This window comes from Thermobia domestica, chromosome 7, assembly GCF_964235325.1.
Source record: "Thermobia domestica chromosome 7, izTheDome1.hap1.1, whole genome shotgun sequence".
Taxonomy (NCBI): Eukaryota; Metazoa; Arthropoda; class Insecta; order Zygentoma; family Lepismatidae; genus Thermobia; species Thermobia domestica.
Genome location: NC_137460.1, coordinates 285,233,970 through 285,246,072, shown reverse-complemented (window position 1 = coordinate 285,246,072; position 12,103 = coordinate 285,233,970). Strand labels below are relative to the sequence as shown.

The window sequence follows — 12,103 nt, the reverse complement described above, 5'->3', positions numbered from 1 at the left end:
TCTATTCTCAAAATAAGAGGCTGTAGTTTGTTTCAATATATCAATTTGAGCCATCGTTTAAACCGTGGCTGTCATAAGTCTTTGACCGTGGCTGCTTTGAAACAAATGCACAGTACGAGAATTAAATCGAACAGTACGAATCATTTACAGCGTAGTGATTGTAGTTCAGTGGTCTAAGCGATTGGCGAGTGATCTGGAACTTTTTCGATCGAATACACGTCAAGCATTTTTTTTTTTTTTTTTTTTTACTTTAGGAATGTTGATGGCGGTTGACCAGCGATAACACACGCTTTATTACATTCAAATATTTGAATACTTCTTTAATAATAAATTTCTATGATAGACACGCCCCTGTAGTTAAGAAACGTTTTTCGCAACACCCATCACCATGCTAAACCGATTAATTACGTTCGTTAATGGCGCGGAGAGAAAAAAGCTTATCAAGCATACAGGAGACATGTTAAAAATAGTGATCCTTCCAGTGATAGCACAATATCCTAATACGAAATTCGAAATAATAGGATGTTAAGAAACCGTTGCACTCAAGAAGTAAGGAAGGCAAAACGGCGCTTTGCCTATTAAATACTTGAATTCCAAAATCATAGAGCAGTTCTTTGGAAATGGCTAAAGTATTAGGTGTTGGGAGAAACATAGCCAAGAATGCTGTTAACTATACGCCAGATAAATAGAACACTTTTTTCTGTCAAACCTGTATGTACCAGCCTCCATGAAAATGCAAACAATGAATAATATTGTAGCTTCGGAAATTAACTCTCTGTTCTCGTCTTCTCACGTACAGCCTGCACATGTATTAAAAGCGATCCAGAGAATTAAATCTAAAGCCACTGGTACAGATGATATTTCAATAACCATGATCAGGAAAATCCTACTGCATGTACTTAATCCTATCACTGACATTTTTAATTACTCTCTTGAAACAGGTACTTTTCCCACAGTATTGAAATTCGCTAAGGTCCCCCCACTTCCAAAAAAGAACAACGCTGATAATATTGCAGACTATCGTCCTATCAGTGTCCTTCCCGAGCTTTCAAAAGTTTTTGAATATATTGTAAATGATCAAATTCAGGAATACTTAACAACAAATAATTTATTGGATACATTTCAATCTGGTTTTCGAAGTAATCATAGCACATGCACTGTACTAGTAAACATAACGGAGGATATAAGGTTGGCTATTTATAACAGAAACCTGACGCTCCTTACTCTACTTGACTATAGTAAGGCATTTCAGACCTTTGATTTTGACATATTACCTCAGAAATTATCATTATTGTTTAATTTTTCTGAGTCAGTGGTTAAATGGTTTCATTCTTCCCTTCACAAACGTAAACAAAGAGTAGTGATCAATCAGGATCACATATGGACATGGCATTGTATCAACAGTGGAGTGCCGCAGGGTAGCGTGTTGGTTCCCTTCTCTTTGCCCTTTACATTAATGATCTCCCTAAAATTCTCACCTTTTGTAAATACCATATTAACGCTGATTATTTTCAGTTATATGCTTCTTTTCCCCAACAAGGTATTAATAATGCGATTGAGAAAATAAATACTGAGTTGAACAAAATCAGCGACTGGTCTACGGCTCATGGGTTAAAATTAAATGCAACAAAATCGCAGTGCATCTTAATTGGCTCCCCAAGAATTCTTTCTTCTATTAATATCTATCAGCTCCCAAATATAATATTGTCCAATACTGTTATTCCATTCTCTACAGCTGCCAAAAATTTCGGAGTCATAATAAATCGAAATTTCTCCTGGTCAGATCAAATAAATGGAGTTTGTAAGAGAGCATTTGGTGCCCTACATACGTTAAATTGACTATGAATTTTCTTACTAATATCTTTGAAGATCAAACTTGTCAAGGTACTGGTGTTCCTACATCTTGACTATTGCGACTCAGTCTATTCTGATCTAAAAGAAAATCAATCAAAGCGCTTGCAAAGAGTGCAAAATGCCTGCAATGGATTTATTTTCAAAATAACTTACAGGGAACATCTCACATCTTTTTTATAAAAAAACTGTCATGGCTGAAGTTAGTCGGAATAAGAAATTTTCATAATCTTACCCTATTGTACAAAATACTTACTACGTCAGAACCATCGTATCTAGCCCGTAGATTTTTATAATTATGAGATTTTCATACTAGAAGCACAAGATCACAAGAAAATTTCTTGCTCTCCATCCGCAGTCCCAATTCTGATTCATACTCAAAATCCTTCACAGTAAGTATTACACGCCTCTGGAACAGTTTACTTCAATTAATACACAACGTTTCCACAGTCGCCAAATTAAAAAAAAATCGGTATATTCCCTTCTCTTAAGTAAAGATAAGGACACTGGTAGCACATGAGGCAGCTTCGTTTTACCAGATTATTAATAACCCACTTATGAACACACAACCAATAGGTAACCTATGTTAATTTGTACAGCTTATTCATACCTCTAGTACTGCTATATGCAATATGCAATTTTTGGTTTCTCCATGTTATTTTTTATTCCCCTATTGAATATTATTTTTCAACTTTTGTTTTTTGAAGTGCTTAACCATTTTTTAAAATTAAGTAGTATATTGTTTTCTTATGTGGTTCAATACTTTTCTTTTGTAATTGTTAATATTTTCTATATATTGGTGTTTTTTTAAAATATATATAATGTATGCACGTGGTTAAGTGCTCGAAGAAGGCTGCAGATCCTTAACTTCGCCACGCAAAAGAAGTCATAAATACATAAATAAATAAATAAATAAATACTCGTTTGTTTCAACACTTCAACTATCAAATTTTCAGGAATAATACTAGTGATAATAAATATTATCCGGAAAAATATTTAAAAACTAAAAATCTATTATCGCTCAGGTCATACCATTACAAGCAGAAATAAAAAAAAAAATGGTTTTGTGTAACGTTGCCCATGAAAAGACGAATTTCTCATCTCGATTCTAAAAACAAACCAAACAAAATTGGGATGAGACTTAACATTTTAATTTCAGACGGGACAAGGCTAAGTAACTGTATCGTCATGCTTTGGAGATGAGAATCGAGACGAGACGAAAAGTATCGAAAACATTTCTCGTCCTATCTCGATTCTAGACATAGTATATGCCACTCTTTAAGCAACAATTGCTATGTAGACTGAATCTTATATATTATTTTGCTACTTTGTACTTCAGAGCTCACTGATTTATGGTCTGTGTATATACTTTTCTAGCAAGACTTTTATAATTACATCTGCAAACTCCACACGTTAGTTTATTACAAGCTTTAGTGTTCAATTACATTCATGTCTTTCTATTACAGTTGTTTTCCTGGAAACGTAAAGTGAATATTTTCTACAGGAAATCTTAGCAGAAAGCTTTCGTTTAAATTAGAGTAGCTGTACCCCTTCCTCGAAACTCCTACGATTAAGTAAGTTTTGCCGAATTTTAGTGCAACTATAAACTTTTAATACCATTGCTATTATTATTATTATTATTATTATTATTATTATTATTATTATTATTATTATTATTATTATTGAAGTGTTGTAAATTTAATGGTACAACCTGTTCCACCTAGCTCCCGCCTAGTATGCATTGTGTTGAACAAACAACGTGTGTATAGGTTTCCTCTGTGTTCTGCTTCCTCGTACTTTCTTTATTTCAATATTTCTTTCATTCTCATCATCGACGTGTTCTGTAGCTTAGCCGGCATAACCATTACTTAAAAACAAATTTTCTTACGGCTCTTGTGAGTTCAGAATTCTTACTTTCTAAACGAAATTTGCCTCGAAACTTTCCGTTATAACATTTAGCTAGTTGTAGGGACGTTTGAGAGGGTATGTCCTGTTGATCCTGACACTTCTCTCTAATCCCGACTATTTTGTAACTTCTGGCTAACGCTACGGTCGATTTTACAGATTTTAATACAATGTGTCCTCATACGGAAATTGTTACCTATATTATTATTATTATTATTATTATTATTATTATTATTATTATTATTATTATTATTGAATATTTGAGACCTCAATATTACGTCCTACAGCAATGTAAATAAACATACTGAAGTTAAGGAAATGAAAATAAATTCTTTTAACCCTATATAAGAATGAATTGAGTTATGAGATACTATGCAAAGAAAAGATAGGAAAAAGGTGTCAGCTACTGGATAATGTGAAAATCGAACAGAACCTAAGTAGGATGTGTCTTAATCACAAACCCTTTCGAAGTAACACCTTTTCTTTGGGTAAAGGACAGTAGTGTAATAACCTAACTCCTGGGCCAAACTCTAGGCCAAAACATTTTGGAAATATCTTTGACCAGCACAGATTGAGTAGGGTGAGATTGGGCAGGGCGCTTTGCGCATAGGCTTTAATGACATTTAAAATCATAAAATATTTACACCTAAAACTTAATCTAACATTAAAAGTAAAAAAAGAAGATTTTATGTCAAATTATATATCCTGGGTTGATTTTCAGAATAAAAGATTGGTTAATGTATCTAATGCTATCGATAAACAAGATGTTGTAACATTAGAGCAGCTTGAATAAGCAAACGAAGGGTTTACACAAAAAGAAACTGTAGAATTGCCATGTCGGTTGGCAAAAGATGATGTTGAGAAACCAGTCATTTTTGTATATAATTTAGCTGCCGCCTACAAATTTCTTTATAGAAGTAGTTAATGCATACAGAATCAAGTTTCAATTCATAACTTATAGACATATTTTTAAATGACATTCTATTTGAAAGTTTTCCACTACACTTTAATATAAATGATCAGTTAACAATTAGACGATCCAAAAATTGTGATTTGAAACAAGGCAAATCATTAATGGTTATTATGTATGTAGAAAAAGAGGATGAAGATGAATACGAAAACGAATCAAGTGATAATGATAATGTAAGGAGGGTAGTATTAGGTAATGATGAATTTTAAATTTCTATATAATAAACAGGATGTATTGTGTTAAGTGTAAGAAATCAACAGATAGGAAGAAAAACACTATTAGAATTGAAAAAAACAGAATGGAAGATATAGTAAGAAAGGTATTGGTTCAGTATGTGGTGTTACTAAATCGTAATTCGTTAAAAAGAAAGATTGACTAGAACAAGGTAAAGGTATTAGAGAAGACATTATAGAAGAAATTCACAAACGTTCCGGAAAGAATTATCCTATGTTAAATGTTATTGTTAAAGGTATAGATGATTTATGGCTAGCACATCTTGTGGAAATGCATAGTGGCATGTTAAAAGGTATCTCCAAGTTAAACAAAGGTTATAAGTATTTGCTAACGATTATAGATGTGTTTTCGAAATAATTTTTTGTTGTTCCTGTTAAAGATAAGAGCGGTAAAAATGTTACACAAGCATTTGAATCCATATTAAGAACGGGAAAACCTAGTAACTTACAAACTGATCAAGGCAAAGAGTTTTACAATAAAGAATTTAAGAAGGTGATGGAGGAAAATAAGATTAATCATTACTCAACCTATAGGGGTAAGAAAGCTTCTGTTGTTGAGAGATTCAATAGAACTCTTAAACAAAACATGTGGAAAAATTTGCAACACAAGGAGATTTTAAATGGATAGAAATATTACCAACACTAGTTAACAAGTATAATAATTCTATGCATAGAACCATTGGTTTAAAGCCTATAGAAGTGAATAAAAAAAATAAGCAAACAGGAAATCGAAAGGGTTATTTGAAAAAGGATATGCACCTAATTGGTCAACAGAAGCATTTGTTATTAGCGAAGTTATACCATCTAATGCACCTACGTATAGAATTAAAGCTTTAGAAAAAGAGGATGTGCAAGGTAGATTTTACGAACCAGAATTATTAAAGACGAAACATAAAGATGAATACTTAGTGCAGGTGTTGAGAAAGAAAGGTGACAAAGCATACGTTAAATGGTTAGTATTTGATGATTCACATAATAGCTGGATAGATAAAAGCAATGTTGTAGTATAAATTTAAATATTATTTTTATAGAATAATAACCATAATAGGTTAGTATGGATCAAAGTTTGAATGAGATATGTTACGAACAGACTAAAGATATTGGTATGGTATCTTTGGTGATTTTAAACTGATTATAGATAAGAACACAGGTTACTTCAATGCTACTAAATTGTGTGCAATTTTAGAATATTAGAATATTACAATAACAAACTAAATGGACCGAATTCGGGCCACTTCAAAAATTCACCTTATACAGTAAAACTAGCTGGTGACGAAATAATGTTAAAAAATATTTTCTAAACAATAAATACGAGTACTATGGATAGTTTAAACGTTATTTGTTACGAACAGATTAAAGACATTTATTGGTATGCTATTTTTGCAGATTTTAAATTGATTGTGGATAAGAGTACAAGATACTTCATTGCTACTAAGTTGTGTCAAGATGGTGGTAAGAGGTTTGATAATTGGTTAAAAAATAAAGTCACAAGTGTTAATAAGATACTTTGAGCTAGAATTAACCAACTCCTCTAATTATAAGAATTGCTCTTCCACATACCTAATAAAAGGAGGAGACAAAGAAGCAACCTTAATCATATGTGGAACTTATGTACACAAGAAATATTTCTAGCTGTTGCCTTTTTGTTATCTAAAGATTTTTACAATAAGTGTTATGATATTATCGAAGACTATTTCATCCAAGACTTTAAGCAATATAGAGTTAACAACGAATTACTCCAAACACGAATGCAAGATATAGAAATACAGACGGAAAAGTTGTCTTAAGAACAAGGGCTTAAAAAATAGCAGCACCATATACAGACAATGATTCAAAAGATAATTGCCTAATCATATACAAGAAGAACAAACTTAATTATCCTTTCCCTTATTATGGTATCAGATGCCAAAAGAGAAGTCTATATAAGCCTCTTAATGAGGCAGAAGAAAAATATACAGATCATGAGATAATATACGAAAAGTTTCGAGATCCTAACAGTATTAAGTTATTCAACCTAATGCAAAAGGAATTAGATATTCGTAAAGGTAAGGGTAATGAGTTTTGGACGTCCCTATCAGAAGGAGATTTGGTTAAAGAAATTAAAAAAAATTGATTGTTTCTATTATCGGTTAATATCTAGTCCTATGTAAAAACTTTCGATATAACTTTTATGATTATCATTTCATAAAAACTTAACATCAATATTCGATGTTATTATTTCCAATCTTCCACAGAAAAAAAACGGATTATCAAAATCAGGATTTTCTTCAGGATATTCATTGTTGTTGTTGTTAAGTATAATAACTGTTCTACAGAAAGGACAAGTGTTATTAATTCTTAAATAGGTAAGCATATATTCAACACAGAACACGTCATTTTACATAATTCAGTTTTCGTTTCTTTGCATATTGAGCATTCTTCTGAGTTCTCTATTAAATGTAAACCTGTTAAGAGTAGCATTAGTTTGTTTCTGAGGGACTCCTGACATGCTTATTTACTCTTAAGAATTTAAACATATCGATCTTACCTGTGATTTTCATTAGAAAGTTTTCTGATAACTTCCTATCGCAACAAGTGCGTATTATGCTGTTTTTACTCTAAACCTTTGCTTTCGAACTCGAGAACGAATTTTTCGCTTTTATCGTGTAAACTAACATTTGACCAGTAAATTTTTTGTTATTTCTCACATGTGCTTCATCTAGCAGTGGTGTAATATCGTGCAAATCGATAATAGAATCAAACTCTCTCAAGAAGGCTGTTAGTTCTTTTCCTGAGACGCGACAATTTTTAGAAACTATATCCCAACAGAGTTTGTCTTTAAAGGTTTTTAGGAATGTAAGTTTAAGCAAATCTGTTTTGCAAGAGAGTATGCTCCAAAGTAAGTATTCTTGGAATTGTGTGCAAACCTCAATAGCTTGTTTTTGCGAATATTTCTCCAGTTATTTTCTTCACCAAACACGAGCCAATCAACTTTTTCTTTAAATTCATTAACATAATCTTAACTCATTTGTTGAGCGTATTTATACGTGCAGTCTTCCCAATGAATATGTCGTCTTGTATGTTCTCTATGGTTTCGTACGAAATCTGGTTTTAAATGATGATAACAACATGAACCATACCTTCGTTCACACAATTTGTCTCAGAAAAGTTTATCACTATACTTATTAATAATGTTTTCGTATCTAACTAAGTCTCTCCTGTTTGATAATCTGACCCAATTGATGTGTTCTTCATAACGTTCTATAAAAGAAAGTGACAGTTTATGGGTTGATGTAACTGAATACAAATGTATCTTGTTTTTGAAGATATGTAGAAAGTTATCGGGTAAGTTCTTTATTTCTAAACTTTGTTTCCATTCTTTGAATTTTCGACTACTAAGTTCATTTATAACTATATTTCTACAAATCGGATTCTGAAAGTAGTTTACAATATGCTCAGGGTTTAACCTTTGAATCGTGTCTTTTATAAGCTCATCTTTATTCATCATTGTTTTATCTTGTTTACATGGTTGTTGTGAATTTGCAGCAGTTGTTTCTAGAGACTTATTTCTGTGCTCGTTGATTAAGGCTATTATTTCTGCTTTTCTAAGCTTTGAATAATCATGTACTCCGTTCTCTCTACATTATTGCTTAAGTTGGGGGATAGGTTTCCTTTACATAACCTTCTTTTTTATAATAATAATAAGTAGGTAGGTATTCATTTTTGTTCATTTCTGAATTTAATAAATATGGATAAGCAGTATGAATGGATACAGAATAAACTTAACCTTATTCATCAAGATCTTCAACTCATAACAGTACTACTAGGAAAAAAATATTAAAAGAAAAAGAAATGCTATTAAAAGAAAAAGAGAATGGAGTATTAGAAAGATATACACCAGAATCAAATAGGGATAGCGACAAAAAAATTTAGCCCAAAAATGATAGTGACAAAGAACATGAGCCTACAAATGATAGTGATGAACATGATGAGGTAGATTTGAAAAAATAATAACAAAAATGAATTAGTTTTCATTAGATCATTAGTAACTTTCATGGGTTATTCCCATAAAAGCCATGTTCTAATACAATATGCTAATAGACATCGAGATTTCCTACGTCACATGAATATTAGCTGTTGTATTAAATAACGAAAATTATTAAAAATTATTTTTTGTATAATAAAAACAAGAGAGTAATTATGAATTTAATTAAGCGCACAGTAGTGGAATTAAAAAAAAACTTATGTAAAGGAAAGGGGATCAAAATTTTCCCGATTAAGGAAAAACGGAACTCATAGACCGTATTAAAGAATATAAAGATGAACAAAACAGATTAAACTTTAGCAAACCTTTCCCATTTAAAAAAGACAAATTGGAAAAACCAAAACCTCAGAGATTAGGTAGGAAGAGAGCTTTAAAACTGTTTCCATTTAAAAAAGAAGTATTTGAAGAACCAAAAATCAAATCTGAATCAATACCAATCGATGTAAATCGTCAAAATACTACATTTAAATCAAAATTAGAAACATGAAGATTCACAACACAATACAAACCAGAATATCCAATAAAACATAATATTAAAACAACATCTAAAGCTATATTAAGAAGAATACAACTCAGCTTACAAAAACATGGCTCATTGAAAATTAATAATTCAACTCAGCTTACAAAAACATGGCTCATTGAAAATTAATCTATGTTTGTTCTAAATATAAGAAAGGAAAAGAAATGCAAGAGTTTTATTTTAATACTGAAAACCGAGTAATATATCAATCAACCAATGTAAAGAAACCACTAACTAAAATGAAACAAGCATTAAGAACAAGAATGCATGAGTTTCAAGCTTGAAGTTCTGGCTGGGCTCTTATAAACATTAACTTTTTTGAACTAGCAATCGCTAAATATATACCATAGAGAAGATCATCATACATAGAATTACCTAAACAGATTCAAACAAAAAGGCAGTAATTAATGTAAAAATGAAGACGAAAAAGGCTTCTTATACTCATTATACAGTGCCTTATATCCTACAAATTCACATCCTGAACGAGTACCAAAAGATGATGAACTATTGTCAAACTTAGAATCCATACTAAAAATTATTCATTTTCCTGTAAAACTAAGCGATATTCCAAAAGTCGAAAAATTAGTTAATATTTCTATAAATGTCTATGCGAATGATAAAGACTCTCTCTCTCTCTCTCTCTCTGTCTCTATGGCCTATGGAACCTGCAGGTTCAATGCTGCGTTCACAAAAGCTCTCCACTGTCTTCTATCCTTATTTAACTGCATCCAGTTTCTACTCTCTATTCCAATCTCTGCGAGATCCATCTTAATATTGTCCTCCCACCTGCGCTTAGCGTTTCCTAATGGTCGTTTTCCGATTGGTCTTCCAGACAAGACTTTGAAAGCGTCTCTACTTTCTTCAATTCTAGCTGCATGACCCGCCCATCTAAGCCTCCTAGACTTGACAACCCTCACAATGTTGGGTAAACCATATAAATTATGTAGTTCCTCGTTATGAAGTTTCCGCCATTCCCCATTCTCGTTCCTCTTGGGTCCGAATATTCGTCTCAGGATCTTGTTCTCAAATACTTTCAGTCTATGTTCTTCCCTCAGAGTAAGCGACCATGTCTCGCAGCCATACAGAACAACATGCAATATTATCGTTTTGTATATTTTAAGTTTCAAATTCCTCGACAGAATTCGCGACGACAAGAGATTTTGAACCGAATAGTAACACGAATTCCCTGCGTTTAATCGACATTTAAATTCTCCGTGAATATGATTTTCCTCTGCTAATCTTGATCTTAGATATTTGAAACTATCCACTTTATCAGAAGTATTATTTAATATTTTAACGCATCCATAATTTGCTGTATTCCAGTCCCGACGCACTTCCATGTATTTAGTTTTCTCTGCATTTACTTCTAAAGTATGATAAAGACTATTCAATCTATATAATACATCACACACAGACCAAAAAAGAGAAACATGTGAATTTATCAGATATATAAAAACTTGTTGAAGAAAATGTCGAGGAAATTGAAGCTTAAAATATACAAAACGATAATTATGCCTGTTGTTTTGTATGGCTGCTAAACATGGTCACTTACTCTGAGGGAAGAACATAGACTGAAGGTATTTGAGAACAAGATCCTTAGACGAATATTCGGACCCAAGAGGAACGGGTATGGGGAATGGCGGAAAATTCATAATGAGGAACTACATAAGTTATATGGTTTACCCAACATTGTTAGGGTCGTCAAGTCTAGAAGGCATAAGTGGGCGGGTCATGTAGCTAGAATGGAAGAAAGTAGAAACGCTTTCAAAGTCTTGACTGGAAGACCAATCGGAAAACGACCATTAGGAAGACCTAGGCGCAGATGGGAGGACAATATCAAGATGGATCTCGCAGAGATAGGAATGCAAAGTACAAACTGGATCCAATTGGCTAAGGATAGAAGTCAGTGGAGAGCTTTTGTGAACGCGGCATTGAATTTCCGGGTTTCATAGGCCATAGAGTTAGTTAGTTAGTTAGTTAGTTATAGACCAGTGTACAGTATTTAGCTTTAACCTCAAAGCACTTTAGCATTCTAATTATTAAATACTTCACGCTATTCTTATGTTCTGATCAAAGCCTTGCGATAACGGGTGTGCTGAAAGTTATAGACACTGAAAAAATGGTCTAGAAGTTATAAACAATCAGGAGGACATTATGCGATAGAGTAAGAATGTAATTATGTTTAGTGTAATGCAATTTTAGATGTAAGTTTTTTATCATTTTAATTGGCATAAAAGCCTATGCGCAAAGCAACCTGCTCAATCTCACCCTACTCAATCTGTGCTGGTAAAAGATATTTCCAAAATGGTTTGGCCAGGGCTTTGGCCCAGAAGTTAGGTTATTACAATACTAGACATTGGATTAAGTATGCGCAATATTGATATATTATCAAAATATATAAAAAGGAATAATTTTAATTTATCAATTTTTCTTCAATTATAATTTCTTTTCTGAATATCCACAGAGAATCGAACCGCGGATTCCTAATACACAAAGCGAATACTCAAGCCACTACCATAATAATGCTCTTTTAAGTAAGAGTGAAGAATTACTCGTCTATGTAGGAAATGCAAACGTTTACAAATGCAATGTTTTATTAA

General features: G+C 32.3%; 1 protein-coding gene across 1 annotated transcript in view; it reads right to left on the bottom strand.

Moving 5' to 3' along the window:
• LOC145690991 (uncharacterized) overlaps window positions 1-12,103 on the bottom strand; it is a 66,109-nt gene that overhangs the window by 19,682 nt on the left and 34,324 nt on the right. The gene's annotated exons all lie outside the window — the stretch shown is intronic.